Source organism: Equus caballus, chromosome 31 (assembly GCF_041296265.1).
Source record: "Equus caballus isolate H_3958 breed thoroughbred chromosome 31, TB-T2T, whole genome shotgun sequence".
Taxonomy (NCBI): domain Eukaryota; kingdom Metazoa; phylum Chordata; class Mammalia; order Perissodactyla; family Equidae; genus Equus; species Equus caballus.
In genome coordinates, this window is record NC_091714.1 from 2,979,068 (window position 1) to 2,990,030 (window position 10,963).

The 10,963-nt window shown below is 49.4% G+C and overlaps 1 long non-coding RNA gene across 2 annotated transcripts; it reads left to right on the plus strand.

The window, feature by feature from the left end:
• Window positions 1–3,321: 3,321 nt before the first annotated feature.
• On the plus strand, window positions 3,322–8,442 carry LOC138921701 (uncharacterized). Of its 2 annotated transcripts, XR_011434506.1 has the most exons (3): window positions 3,332–3,784; window positions 3,867–5,225; window positions 6,249–8,442. It is a non-coding gene; the product is annotated as an uncharacterized lncRNA (long non-coding RNA). The 2 variants fall into 2 exon arrangements; XR_011434507.1 differs by lacking the exon at window positions 6,249–8,442 and having other exon boundaries at window positions 3,322–3,784; window positions 4,427–4,673.
• Window positions 8,443–10,963: the final 2,521 nt, after the last annotated feature.

Sequence of the window (10,963 nt, forward strand, 5' to 3'; positions counted from 1 at the left end):
CTGGAAGGTGCTCAGTGGCAGTAAACTAGGACCACGAGATCCACGAGGACCCACCTGGACAACCTCGTGATTGCACCCATGGGCACCAGTGTGCAGTACACATGCAATGACCATGGAGCCCAGTGATGAAATTCTGAGGCCAGCAGAATGTCCTTTAAAAAAAAAGCCAATTTGGGAATGTTTGCATTCAGTATAGAGCTGTGGGCCTCATTCAACATTCCGAGTATGGTGAGGACTCCCAGGGCCATCATTTTGAAGGTCCTTTCGGCCCGCCCCCTCTGATACTCTCTCCTATGCCTTCCACCCCGCTCTCCCACCCAGCATCCCGTCGCTCTGCTCCAGGCAGAGTTTTGAAGAAGGCATTCTGATCTCTGCTGTCCCAGCCGCCTTTCCTGAGACTTAATCCTGTCCCTTTAACTTCCATTCTTGACCTTGACCAATCCCAGGCGGGCTCATTTTGCCCTGAACAATTCTTGTCACGCAAGGAAATGATCTAGCAGGCAAATTCGACTGTATGTGTCCATTCATTCAACCAGTATTTGTGAAGCAGTGGCCAAGTGCTCAGCATTGTTCTGGGCATGCTCAGTGCAGCAGTGAATGCAACAGCAAAATTTTGCTCTCAAGACATTTCTGTTCTAAACGAGTAACATACTAAGTCATCGGCGGGAGAGCAGGGTGAGGATGAAACGGGATGGGGTGTCAGGACCGATACTCCTGTGGAAGAGAAGCAGCTCTTCTGCGGTGAGCGGAAGTACCAGCTTCTCTGCTGAGGAGGTGAGGGCAGAATCAGCAGGTGCCCAGTCAGATAAAGGGGAGCCACCAATAGTCAAAGGTTGCACAGCGTTGGGGGGAGATGGTCAGACATGAAGCCAGAGAGGAGCCAGACCAGATCAGGGAGGGCCTACAGCCCAAGGTAAGAGTATGGAGTTTATTCTGAGCAAGATGGGAACTGTATTAGCTTCCTGTGGTGCTGTAACCAAGTACCACAATCTGGGGTGGCTAAAACTGCAGGACCATATCCTCTCGCAGTTCTGGAGGCTAGAAGTCCAAAGTCAAGGCGTCGGCAGGACCACACTCCCTCTGAAGGCTGCAGGGCAGGATCCTTCGTGCCTCTTCCAGCTTCTGGTGTCACTGGCAGTGCTGGATGTTCCCTGGCTTGTAGCTGCATCACTCCAGCCTCTGCCTCTGACATCACGCAGCTGTCTTCCCTCTGTATGGCATTTTCCTCTGTGTCTGTGTGTCTCTTCTCTTCTTCTTTTAGGGACACCGGTCATATTGCATCATAGGCCCACCCAGTCCAGTATGACCTCATCTTAACTAATTACATCTGCAGCCAGTCTGTTTCCAAAGAGGGTCACATTCTGAGGTGCTGGGAAGGACGTGAATTCTGGGAGGGAGTCAATGTTCAACCTAGGATGGAGCCCACAGAGGAAGGACAGGATATGACAATTTTAAAAGGCTCCCTCTGGCTGCTGGGCAGAGAAGACGCAGTCAGCACGAGGGTGAAACAAGAAAGGTCAGTTAGGAAGCTATCGAATCTTTCCAGCAAGAAGTAACCGTGGGTGGCACTGAGGCCATCACGGTGGCCGTGGAGGGCTGAGAAGTGGTCTGACTCGGGATCCACGTTAAAGGCACAGGCTACAGGATGCCCTGAATTGGAGAAGGAGGGCCAAGGAGAACTCTAGATGTTTGGCTTAACAAGGAACTGTAAGAATGGAGTGGCCACTGTCTTAGATGGAGGAAGCCTTGCACAGGAGTCAGTTTGTGGGGTAAAACATCAAGAGTTTGCTGTTGAGCATGTTAGTTTTGATATGTCATTAGACATCCAAGTGGTTTTGCTGAGTGGCAGTTGGATATAAGAGGCTGGAATTCGTGGGGGATGTCATACGGAGAGAGATTAAGTTGGAAGTCATCGCCATACAGATGACATTTAAAGTCATGGCACAGAAAGGGAGACCAACTCTGAGCAGGTGGGCATGGAGGAGAGGAAAGAACTGGGGTCTCAGTCCTTGCATCTTCCAGGCTTCTGAGGTCAGGGTGAGGAGCAGGAGCCAGGAGAAAGTGCCCAGTGGGGTAAATGAGGACCCCTGAGTGACACTGCAGAGCCCCGTCAGAGAAAGCGGTCTGGAAGACAGAGCCATGGACGGGGACGATTTCTGCTGGTGTGTTGGTCAGACAAGGATGGATCACTGATTTGGCAATGACGAGTTCACTGGGGTCCGTGGCCAGTGCAGCTCCATGGAATTTTGGAGGATGAAGACCTGAACCAAGTGGCTCAAAGAGAGAGGAGAAGTGTAGACAGTGAAGATTTCCACCACTTACTGGAGGGTTTCTCCAGAAAAGAGGCAACAGCTAGAGCGAGATAGGGGTCAAGGGTCACCACACGGTTGAAATAACAGGAGCTGGGAAGGACAGGGTATGAAGATAATTCTAGATCAAATTCCTCATGTGATATTGATGAGAAAAGCAAGAAAAATGAGTAAGATTAACGACTCATGTTAGGTCACACAGCTGGTTAGTTGAAGACATGGGGTTAGAACTGGGGTTCCTAACTCCTGGTCGAGGGTATTTTTCTACTAAAAGGCTAGTTAATGATAATAACTCCAAATGCTGTTCTTCAGCTGAGTTATATACACTTAACTTTTTGGAACTTTTTATTGACTTGTAACATAAAGACAGGAAATGTACAATTGTGTGTGTACAGTTTGATAAATTTGCACAATCTACACACACTCATGAAACCAGCGCTCAGATCAAGAAGCAGAGCACCACCAGCATGGACCCCCTGGGGGACCCATTCCTCTTACCTCCCCATGGGCAACAACTTCCAAAACTATAGTTTACTTTTTTGCACATAATTATATGTTTTGCTCTCTTAATTAAGTTTTTATTATAAAAATACCACGTTCATGTAAGTCCTTCAAGCAACACTGAAGTGATGGTGGTAATAAATAAAAGTCCGTTCTCAATAAAGATTTGCCATCCTTTCAGCAAACCAGCTGCCGTGCTGGCTGTGGCTTTGCAGTGACTGTTTACTGGCGAGGGGTCAAGCCTTGGTCGCTGGTTGGGAGGATCCGTGGGGGGCAGAAAAGATGTCCAAGTTTCCTTAGATTGAGCTGTTTTTCATTCTCTCTCCTTGGCCTTGGCAGATGGTAGAGGGAATACTTTTTCAACCACCCACCCGGGGTATGGGTCTTTGTGCTTGCCTGGGGAGTGGGACCGAAGGATAATAAAATAAGGAAAGTTTGACTTATGGGTTCAGGGCTTGCTTGGACTTTGCCAAAATTCTAGATTTAAACATCATAATGAATCCAGCTTCCTTTATTATGCTGTCAGAGGAGGACATGTAAGGTAAGCGTGTCCTGGCCCAGAGAGCGGGCTTGAAGATGAGGTCAGACTGATGCTGTAAGACAGGACGCTTGTGAGGTCCACGCACCTGAAGGGAGAGCGCCCCCAAGGGTGTTTGCTTCAGCCGGAAGCAGAGGGGGAAGGCAGTCCTGGATCAACTGCCACCGAGAGCGAATGCACCTCTGGGTCAGTTCTTCGATCACAAAGTCCAAAATCCGTGTGGTCAATTACTTGGAGGCACCGGGCCGTCCTGAAACCTTTCCTTGTCTGAGGAGGACCTGAGATCCCATGGAGAACTCAAGCCAAAGAGAGAACTGAGCCCAGTGAACAATTCAGAGAGATCACCAAAAGGAGGCCAAACGTGGAAAAGAAACAGCTTGGGGAAATGTGTTTGCTCACAGTGCTTTTGGGGAAAAAAAATCCACATTTCCATCAGGTAAGTGCACACTGCCTTTTCTTTATTGTTTAAATGCCCTCGGCAATCTCCTGCAATCTTAATAGCTTGCCTTCTTTCTCAGCCAGAGGCCCCAGGTGGAGGCTGATCGGGAAGTCTTAGAAATTCGTGCAAACATCTCAAATTGAAGGGGAAAATTAAAAATTGATGAAGAAACTCAGGATTTATAAATTGCTCACCTAGATCATTCCAGCCCAGAAATCCTTACCTGTGTCTGGATTGCCTCCCATGGCTGTGCACATCACTCGGGATCGTTGCCAGACCCATCCTTCATCTGATGCTCGTGGGGACAGTCGGGGGAAGAAGTTAATTACGCTCCATTTTTACAAAATTTACCAGCACATATGGCTGGAGGGTATCCATAAATAATTAACAAGTGAACACATCAAACCAAAACAGAAAAATGCCTTCTAGGCTACATTTGATGAATTGCTTTTATTCTCGGTTTGCTAATTAGAAAATCTGCAAAGTTTCCCTTTTGCTTGTCGTAACTTAGCCAACATCTTCAGTGTTGTGTTGTGCAGTTTTTATATAGTTACGTGAAACAGTTTATTGGTCCTGAAAGGGTCTAACAGTGTCTGTAATTGACTAGATGTCAGCGAACCATGAAATATTTATCCACAGGTTTAATAACATGCCGGAGCCTAAATGAGCCGAGTACAAAGATCTATGGTGAGGCTCCTAGCTTTGAAATGCCAGATGGTTCTCTTCAGTTATGTCATAAAGTCCACAGGTGTGGCATGCACTGGCCAGAAGATGGAACGAGAACACGTGAACAGCCCACAACCTTCGCCGGAAGGATAGGTCCGACCAGGGTCACCGGTATAAACTTGGCTATAACAAATAATAAAGATTCACTTTGGAAACTCAACTGTTTTTATGTAGAAATAATATATGTTGAGGTCCCATGAGGGCAAAGCACAAGGAGATCCCAAAAACCCTTCAGAGGAGCCCACGGCCTCTTCTCATCTGTAATTAGCCGCTCGGAGTCCTTGGGTCTCTAGCTGACGGGCCACCGAGCGAGCCCTTGGCTGTATGTGGGTCCCGGTGGAAAGAGGAAAACCCTCTGAGCGTAGGTGAAGGAAGAAGCAAGTGAGCCCTTGGATCCACATCCTGAATGGGGTCCTGAGCTCTGGACCCCCTTTGTGAAGGGAGCAGGTTTGCATCGCTAAGCAACCAGGACGTCAGCTCCCAGTCCTGCTCTTTTCAACTGGGCCACACAGCTGCTGAAGAAAGACCACAGAATCCACACTCAGAATCAGGGCCTGATGAGCAGTCGTTCCTGCATTCCTCTACGCCAAGTCCGTCTCAGGGACAAGCCTATAGAAGTCACCCCCAGAACTGGAGGGTGGCCCCAGTGCAGGCCCCCATCCCGGGACCCACCCCTTCTTGAGACCACCGGGGTCCAGGGCCGCTGGGAACGGTGAGTATGCATTCTGACCATTGGGGGCACTGTCCAGTCTAGCCTTCATCAGCATTCCTTCCCGACCTGGGTTGCATTGCTTCCACCCACTTCCAATCCATAAAATGCATAGAGCACCCACCATGTGCTAGGTTGTCGCTATACGAGGGTAAACGGGATAAACACAATTCCTGAGATGAAAGTTATCAAAGAGAGAGAGCTTAACGGAAGTGTGCACCATAGCGAGTGGGGAAATTCAGCTGAATTCAACCAAAACGTTGGAAGGCCAATGTTTTCCAAGAACTGAGAGATGCTCAGGTCATAAGACTGATCAAGATAGTCCCCCGGAACGCACATGGCTGTAAGGTAGCAGAGAACGGTTTTTTCCATGAAGTAAGTATGAAGCAGTGTGGGCCCCAGAGGAGGGACACAAGTCCCCACAGTGGGGAGAAAGGAGTGGCATCAAGTTGGAACCCAGGAGGGGTGTGACGTGCAGAGGAGGAGGAGCTCCAGGCTGGGAAGGCAGCCAAGCCATCGAGGCCCTGGCCGCAGCTAGTGCCTTGTGTCCAGACTCTGGGCTCATGACCCTCCCGGGAGGGGCTGGGACCTGGAGGCTGAGAGACAGCTCTCAGCTGAGCAAGGGGGCTGAGGACTCATGATGGAGGCCGTGAATGCCGTGCTAAGACGTGTGGCCTTCAGACATACGCAGGCAGCTGCTGCTGACTGCTCCCCCGTAGGTGGAAACCCTGCCTTCTTACATTATTCATAAAGGGGCAAATTCAGCTCTGTGAGTCCTGGGACCGTGGATAGAATTTTCATCTCAACTCAATCCTGTTCCACCAGTGTTTACTGAAGGCGAACACATGCTCAGGAGTCTGGGGGCAAGGCGTTGTTGGAGTGGCCTTTGCCCTGGGAACCTGGACGTTTTGATGGTAGAGCAGAACTTTCCTTGTAATCTACACACACAAAAAAATAGCACCTGGGCTCTGATTTCAAATAATAAAAAATGGTTCTGGGTTTAACGCAATCCCAACTTTTTTGCAGAAGAACGTGTATGTAGTATGCAGGAAGTCATTTCAAGTCGGCCAACTTAAAAAATGCGGCGAATTATATATATACATATATTTTTTTAATGTGAGAAGCAATCTGTGTTCCATATAAACTATGCCACAACTGTATGCTATAAAATACACATCAGGAAAAAAGGATGATCATTTCCAAGAACGACTCTTCTCCATAGACTGGCTTCACCTACCTAGAAAAATTATACAAGAGGCCAACAGCTACTGTTGGTTCCTATTTAATAAAAATGGAATGCTTTGTATGCCTAAACAACTAACTTCTAAATCTGAAAGCCGCCTTGCTAAGCGGTGTAAAATATCTGTTGTGCATTTGAGTTTTACATTCACAACAACAGAGCACATGGTTTTTTATCTATTTGCAGTACTACTGAAGGTGAGTCTATCAGTAGCAAAAAAGTTAGCAAAACCACATTTCACAAGAGACACATGCAAATATGGGCTAGAGTGAATCCCCAGCAATTCCCCATCAAGGCAGGGGAAATATTTTTGGAATTTTTGAAATCCTAAAAATCGAAGTCTTTTGAGAGAAATATGTGCGGTTTTCTTTCTTTCGTCTTTCCACACGTAAGATACAGGCAGAAACACTGGTCCGGTCCAGTGACTGGTGTTGCTTCTCTACGTAGGCAGAAACTGTGAGTTTGCAGGGTCTGGTTTCAAAGTCACCCAAGTGTCCCTCTGCCTCCCCCGAGAATCCGTCCTCCCTCCATTCAGTGACAATGACGTGCATGCGTTTAATTACGTGGCTTCATACTACAGCTGGATCCCAGCGCACGTGGAAAGTAGCCTGGGGTGTCTGTGCTTTTGAGCAGCGGAAAGTGCTAAAAAGGTAAAGTCTCAATAAAAAGAATAGACTTGGATTCTTTTTTGTGGGCCTGTCTTGGGAGGAAGAAAGAGTGAGAAGTAGCAGTCTGACGGGCTCTGGATGCTGGGAGCCAGCCCCTCCTACGTAACTCCTGCTCAGAAATCAGTCTAAGAGGAACAATGGGCCCGCAGAGGAGTTCTCAGGACTCATAATTCCCGAGGTGGTGGAACACTTTGTGCTCGGCTGACTTCCCTCCCACGGGGCCCCGTGTGCCCGAGAACATCATCAAGGTATGGGAAAAAGAAGGCCTTGCATCTTCCTAAGCCGGGAGAGTGTGTGGCCAGGGCTGAACCAGACGCCAAGACACCGTAAAACCCCATAATTATAACAACGACTTAATCATACGTTTGAACGTGGCTTCTGAAGAGTCAGGTTGTTCCTGCTCTTTCGATCCTATTCCCGCTCTGATTACATCAGCTGTGTTACAGCCAACAGAAGCCACGGGAACCTTGATTGCTCAGAAATGTGTGTCTTTTGCAGCACATGACAAGGAGAGTTTCGCCTCCACCTGTTCCAGCCCGGGGAAAATGGGGAAATGGTGGTTCTGCAGCAACGCGTGCTGTTTTCTCCGTCCAGGCGAGGGCTGTGACCATAGGAACGCTCCAGTGGGTGACACCCACAGTTGCAGAGCTGGACACACATCGACAGGACGTTGGCCTCCGTGGCCTGCTGCTACAGGTGGTGATGGAGCAGCCGCTCCATTGGCCTCCAGGCCCAGCGTCCACTCAGCTGTGCTTGGTCCCGGGTTCCTCCAGCAGAGTTAAGGCGCCTTCCTGGCAGGACTTCCTCTAATAACAGAGACAAAGCACACGGCCTTCATCCTCTGGGCTGGGGCGTCCCCTCTCCCTTGGCGGTGGCTTGGGGAACAGCGCCTGCATTCTAGTTTCCTTCTGACAGTTTGATGTGGAGCCCGACCTTTATCTCATGGAATGCCCGGACAGGGACAGTCTCTACCAAGCCCCATGGACAAATGAGCCCTTCCCAGTGTCCGTAGGTGTGTGGCGGCACACCTGTCGAGGACACGCCCACTTCACAGAGCCCCTCCCGAACATCTTAGCCTTCCACCTGAGAGAGCATCTGGAAATGCCAGTGGGAGATCACGACGCTGTCGGTATGACTATGTATCTATAATCATCTTTATTATTTTACTAATAATGTGTGAACTGGGGCAGTTTGCATATTATTAGTAGAGTTACACTGTGACACATTTCAGAGCCAATTAGGACACATCAGGGGGACTGAGCAGAGAGGCTGAGAACTGTGGTTCCAGATAAAGCTTTTCCAGGCTCAGAGAGAATGTTTAATGGCTTCTTTTCAGAGCATCTGTGCACCCTGTTCTAGCTCTGCTAATTGGGCAGATCCACCTAAGTTCAGGTTTAAAACTGAGGCGGATAAGTCGACAAGCCTCAGCTTCTGTCCTGGCTGAGAGGCGAATATTTACAAATAATTAACAATTTCATATTATAGTTTTATAATACATATTTCTATATCAAATCTGTGTCACATTATGCATTCCTTTGCCTTTTTAATCTGAGTACTATGAGCCCAACTTAAGCTTTTATGGATAATTTAAATTATTTATAACATAAGCATCAATTAATATAAATTGATGGCTTCGGGAAATTGCCACGACCCTCCGCCTCTGCCAAAATACCCCAGACTGCTATAATTTTGTAAGTTGTTTGTATCCCTAATTAATTTCCTTACATTAGCGGTCATTTCTTTTTGGTTTTAATGTCATGTCATCAGTTTCCCACCAGTGAATCCTATATGTTACAGGATGGAAGTCCAAATATATACAGTTATTGATTTAAGCACTTGGGCACCTGGGGTACAGATGTAAAGGTCTGTCTCATGTCTATTTTAATTGAGAATAGTTTTCCACGGAACTTTGGGTTCAAGGCCTCCTTCCTTGGGTCCTCCCTTACCTCTCCCCTCACCTCTTCCCTCACCTCCCCCTTACTTTCTCCCTTACCTCTTTTCACCTCCTCCCTCACCCTCCCACCTCCTCACACCTCTCTCCACCTCCCCCTCACCTCCTCCCTCACCTTTTCCTTCACCTCCTCCCTTACCCTGCCTCACTTCCTTTCACCTCCCCCTCACCTCCTCCCTCACCTCCTCACCTCCCCTCACCTCCCCCTCAGCTCCTCCCTGACCTCCTCCCTCCCCTCACCTCCCCCTCACCTCCTCACCTCCCCCTCACCTCCTCCCTCACCTCCTCACCTCCCCTCAGCTCCTCCCTCACCTCCTCACCTCCCCTCACCTCCTCACCTCCCCTCACCTCCCCCTCAGCTCCTCCCTGACCTCCTCCCTCCCCTCACCTCCCCCTCACCTCCTTCCTCACCTCCTCACCTCCCCCTCACCTCCTCCCTCACCTCCTCACCTCCCCTCACCTCCTCACCTCCCCTCACCTCCCCCTCAGCTCCTCCCTGACCTCCTCCCTCCCCTCACCTCCCCCTCACCTCCTTCCTCACCTCCTCACCTCCCCTCAGCTCCTCCCTCACCTCCTCACCTCCCCTCAGCTCCTCCCTGACCTCCTCCCTCCCCTCACCTCCCCCTCACCTCCTCCCTCACCTCCTCACCTCCCCTCACATCCTCCCTCACCTCCTCACCTCCCCTCACCTCCCCCTCAGCTCCTCCCTGACCTCCTCCCGCACCCCTCCACCTCCCCTCACCTCCTTCCTCACCTCCCCCTCACCTCCTCCATCAGGTCCTCCCTCACTTCGCCCCTGAGCCACTGGCAGCAGAAGGCCAATCTTTGGAAACAGAGAAGGGAAACACACATGAGTGCTCCTCCTAGAGTCCACTGACCACGTGGCCACACCTTGAGCTGGAGCCCACCCATGGCTGGGTCCTGCCACAGCCATGAGCGACCTTGCCTTGTCACCATCCTGGCCCCTAGAGAGAGGACTTCCCTCTCAGCTCAGATCACTAAGAAAATAACTTATTATGAAAATCGCCATGGATAGCTGCACTTTTAGCCACGAGGAGAACCATCTCTTGGGAGACGAAGCCGTGGTATAACTCACTGACTGGAGAGCAGCATTGCCCAGTTCTGTTCTTCTCCGTGGCTCCCCAGCCACGGACCTGCAGAGCCTGGAGAAGGCCAGGCTCCTAGTCACTGAGTGCTGACTCCACATGTAACGAGGCTCCGGCCAGAACACCCCACTTTCTTTTTCTTGAGCCTCTGATACGTTTTTTCCCAAGATTGAGGAGTAGGTGGAGATTGCCCGAAGTTGGACGATAGTCAATTTGTGTTATCTGAGTATTTCTTACAGAGGTTTTGTGGGATGGTATCTGACGTAACACAAAATTTGAGAGATTGTCCTGTCAAATAAGTTTGCAAAACATGACGTATTTCTTGGGGATAGAAAGAAAGGAAACATGTTTTACTTTGTTCAATCCAGCTTCCATATTTGACTCAGACCTCCCCCAATCTCTGCCCCCACCATACACACACACACACACACACACACACACACACACACTGCTTGAAATACATGTTCATACCATTGAACACACTTTGAAAACTTCGCTGTAAGTTGCAAAGGTTGAATTGTTGTGGGTCTTTTTGGAGGAAGACTGGTCCTGAGCTAATATCTGTGCCCGTCTTCTTCTATTTTATATGTGGGACGCTTGACACAGATGGCTTGATGAGAGGTGCTAGGTCTGTGCCTGGGATCCGAACCTGCGAACCCAGGGCCTCTGAAGCAGAATGTGCGAACTTAACTGCTACGCCACCAGGCTGGACCGACAAAGATTGGATTATTTAATAGTCACTCCAGCTCTGTAAATTCTGTATGCTCCTGGTCACA